The sequence below is a fragment of the Adiantum capillus-veneris genome, chromosome 7 (genome assembly GCF_014529385.1).
Source record: "Adiantum capillus-veneris isolate H3 chromosome 7, ASM1452938v2, whole genome shotgun sequence".
NCBI lineage: Eukaryota > Viridiplantae > Streptophyta > Polypodiopsida > Polypodiales > Pteridaceae > Adiantum > Adiantum capillus-veneris.
Genome location: NC_140937.1, coordinates 102,496,477 through 102,500,735, shown reverse-complemented (window position 1 = coordinate 102,500,735; position 4,259 = coordinate 102,496,477). Strand labels below are relative to the sequence as shown.

Sequence of the window (4,259 nt, the reverse complement as noted above, 5' to 3'; positions counted from 1 at the left end):
AAAACAAGAGATGTAGAAAACTTTCATGTGTAAAAACTACAATATTTACATTCGAATGGCAGTTTTTTGAGTCTAAAACATGTTATTCACACTCTAGAGTGAGAAAAGTGATATTCACACTCAATTTTCATAGGTGTAAAAATGTCTAAAACCTGTAGTGGTAGGGCCTGCAGGGGCCACTTCACAGACAAGAGGAGCGCCATTTTGGTAGCGTATACGGGATCAGGGAGGAGTTTTGCCATTCAAGGGGTCTGGTCAGCTACAGATAGAGGGGCGTGCTGCATCAAGGTGGCTGCCAAGGCATGAAGAAGACAAGGAGACTCGCGAGGGAGTCGGTTGCGGTAGAGGAGGAGGAGGGAGTAGTTAGGGCCGCCAAGGGGAAGGCCAGTGCATGAAGAGGACAAGGGGAGTGCTGCAGAAGAAGACATCCCGCCGATCATCGTTGGGTGATTTGAGTATGGCAATGAAGGGCCACCAGCTATGAGACTGGTCATATGCAGTTGAAGGAGGGTAGTTTTATGCACTTTTGTATGCCATCCTACAGTTGCTAATCAGATAGCATTGATATAGTCCTACACTTTACATTTTGGAGATGGTTAAAAGTATAATCTTCTCGCTCGCTTTTGTGCTTAATACTATGTCGGGCATATGTGGGCTTCCGATGGGTGTTGAGTGTGTGCTCTCTATAAGGATGTTGGTGTGTTCAAATACACAAGCTTGAAGGGAAATGGATGCTTGCCAAAGATTTGATTGGGGTTTTTAGTGTCGATTGTTATTGGACTACCTATATGTCATACGGTGCTCTACAGTGTTATAGATGGAGGCTATCTGAACCTACTTTGCAATCGGATCTATCTAGTCAGGGTTTGTCGGGATTGGGCTTGGAAAATAGCTGTTTGCAGATTGCGTATCATGGTGTGTGTTAGCTAGGGGATAGGGGTGCTGTGAGATCACTGAGCTATATAGAGGCATCGAGTTTATGTGATGGTGGTTTTTCCACTTTCCCCTTTCCATCTTGAGGTGCCCCCATTGAGGACCCATTGATTGCTTCCTAAAAAGGTGTTCTTGAATCAAGATGAAGCAGGAGTTTGGTCTAGTGTTCAAAGGAAATGAGGATGAATATGATTGGCTTGCCAATTTTGAGCTATTTATGCTGGCAGTATTGCAGATGCCAGGTGATGAAGCAAAGCTCCAGACTCTACCTTTGGTGCTGTGAGGTAAAGCAAAAGTTTGGTTCGATGGCTTAGAAGATGTGCACAAGCAGAATTGGATTGGATTTTGAGAGCAATTTCTACAAAGGTATAGAAAGGTGGTGTCGGCTTCGGAAGCAGATGCAAAGATTAAAGGTTTGCAACAGGACGTAAGTGCCAATTTTGATGCTTTTGTTGATAAATTTGAAGCTTATTGGGGGGATTTGGCGGCTGCTACCCAAGAAACCAATGCGGGTATTTGAAGCTCGAAAGGTTTCTATCATGCTTGCATCCCTATGTTCGTGAAAGAGTCGATTATGAAGAACCAAGCACTTATGATGAAGCCGTCAGAATTGCCAAAGCAAAGAGTCAAAAGATAGAGGCAGGATTGTTGCAGTCAGCGGTCATGGTAGCAAGTGGATCTAGGCCCAAACAGATTGATGAGCATCAGGGGGTAAAAGCTCATTTTTTTATTCATATGAATGTGATCAAAGCACGTGAAGCTGATGCTAGGGTAGAGAAGGTAGAAGAAGTGCCAACCAGGCCTCAAAGGATATAGAGGGGTATATTTAGAGTGCCACCCAGTTTGCTTCCTCAAGAGAGCGAGATTGTAAAAGTTTTTCAAGAAGAGGTGCCAGTTCTAGAGCCAGCAACGAGGCTGACAGCAAAGTTGCAAGAACCGGCAAGCTCAAAAGAGGAGTCCGAAAGCTCTCAAAGATCTAGCAGTGCTTTCGATACAGATAGCATGTGGGAGACAGAATCGTTTTCTTCTAGGTATGAAACTTATGATTTTTTTTCATGTAGATGAAGTGGAGAATAGTGTATGCAAGTTGCCTCCCAGCCATTTGGAGGTCGAGGAGACGCATAGTGAAGGTGTGGAGATGCCTTGTGTGAATCTGCCAGTTGAGCAGCCATCTCTTGTGTCTTATGATGGTGAGTCCCTATTGGAGGAAGAGTTATGGTTTGATTGTGCATCCAGTTTGGTTGAAGAGCAGGTTTTCAAGGAAGACTTGCAGAAGATGTGGTAGATCCAGTTGATTTGTCTATGCAGGGGGTGGGGCAACCTTACCTTGGTGAGCATGTCGAGGTGTGCTTTGAAGTTCTAGAGTTAGTGTGTGGCCGTGGAGAGTTAGCTCCGACAGATGACTCTATTGAAGCTGATACAGGTGCAGCCTATGAGAAAGAGGCTCCATGCACTAAGGAAGGTGCCAACCTTGCAGGTGATGAGATGTTTGAAGAACAGGTTGTCGTTCTAGCAGGTCATGTCCTTGAGGATAAAGAGATGGTTGTGGAGCCATTTACAAAGGGTTTGGATACAGGTTTGCAAAGTGATCAGGTTTGTTTGTCTATGCAGCAGGTGCACGAAAATGGCAAAGTCTTGCTATTTTATGTGATGCTATGGATAGCTATGTTATTGGAGGTTGCTTTACAGTTGTTTTTGTGTCAGTGGTGGCGAGGCTTTTTTGAAGAAGACTATACTATTGAGGGTTCTATAGCGGATGGCATGAGAACAGTTTATGGTACAGGTGCTTCAAGTGATCGAAGGTATGCTTATGATTGGCAAAAATGGTTATGTATACAGGGGGACAAAGCTCCATGCTACAAAGAGCTGTTGGGGTGGCGAGTTTATTGGACTACAAATGCAGCGGAAGGCTTGGATATGCATGCTTTACAGGTGGATGGCCATAGCCAATGCTTTGTTTTTTATCCAGGTGTACTTTGCACCATCATTGGGGGAGCCTCGTGCTTTCCGTTTGACCCTGGCGGGTGATGCAGTAGCTGATGCTTTTCTATCTATCTCCATCGTATCTATATAGCCCCTATCATTTTCCTTATGCAGTCTATAGCTCTATTTTATATCATTTTCTCTATACATACTTATTTTACCTAAATAACGCTGCGGTTGAGCATAAATACTCAACGAGAGGGTGGGCAATGATGGTACAGCCAAACTGTGTCTATCTATGGAAGTGCAGGAAGTCGAGGCATGGCAGTTTGCAGGCAAGTGGCAAAGACCTTGAGCAGATATTTGATGGAGCTAGGAGCCAGGTACACCGAGTTGGAGCAGTTGCTAGTCGAAACTGCAAGTGTTTTTTTGCTATCACAGATGGCAGGAGCATATGCTTATATCACAAGGTTGGGAACGAGGCAAGGGGTGCTGGATGCAGGTGCCATGAAGTTTATGCTATGGGATTTGGAGCGAGATGTCTACAAGAGACACTCCTTGCCAGGAGTGAGAATGAATTTCCACTGTATGGGTTGGATGCAATCGTCACCTAGCGCCATGGTATGTAATATGATTGGATGCTTTCACTATCTTAGCAATTTTGAGGCTCTCTAGATGCATGAAGCCCGCTCAAGCAGATGATGTTCGAAGGTTTCCGACACTTGTAGCAGTCGTGCTTTTCTTTGAGTGGTGGGCGGGATTGATTGTAACCCATTTGCATTGCCGAGGGACCGACTACGAAGGCTCTGTTGGATTGGTGATCTTGGCGTGTGCAAGGGGGCTAAGCGCGAAGTAAACTTTTTAAAGCTATTAATATAAAAAAGAACGTATTGTTGCAGTTGCTATAGTCGACGAGCAGTGTAGAGGGAAAGCAAGCCAGGTGTTGGCGCCATGCACTGGAAGAGAAGGCCACTCGGTGGCGCATGCAAGGGAAGGGAGGCCGGCAAGAGCCATGACATCGAGGGATTAGCAAAAAAGGGGCCGCTCGAGGGCCGGCTACAAACACCAAGGGACGCCAGTTGCATTAAGCCGGGAGTCGGTCCAGTTGATAGGGAGAGCGACCAATAGCAAGGTCGCTATTGGCCTTGTAGAGGAGAAGGGCGGTTGTAGAGCGGCCAGTGCAGGCGGAGCACGAGAAGGTGACAGACCAGGTATGGCAGTAGTAGAGAAGTGCTGCATGAGGTAGGGCCTACAGGGGCCACTTCACAGACAAGAGGAGCGCCGTTTTGGTAGCGTATACGGGATCAGCAAGGAGGTTCGGCATTCAAGGGGGCTGGTTGGCTACAGATGCATCAAGGTGGCCGCCAAGGCATGAAGAAGACGAGGAGACTCGCGAGGGAGTC

The 4,259-nt window shown here is 46.3% G+C and overlaps 1 pseudogene; it reads left to right on the top strand.

Annotated features, from left to right (window-relative positions):
* Positions 1-1,075: 1,075 nt before the first annotated feature.
* Positions 1,076-3,712, top strand: LOC147454342 (uncharacterized; annotated as a pseudogene).
* The last annotated feature ends 547 nt before the right edge of the window (positions 3,713-4,259 follow it).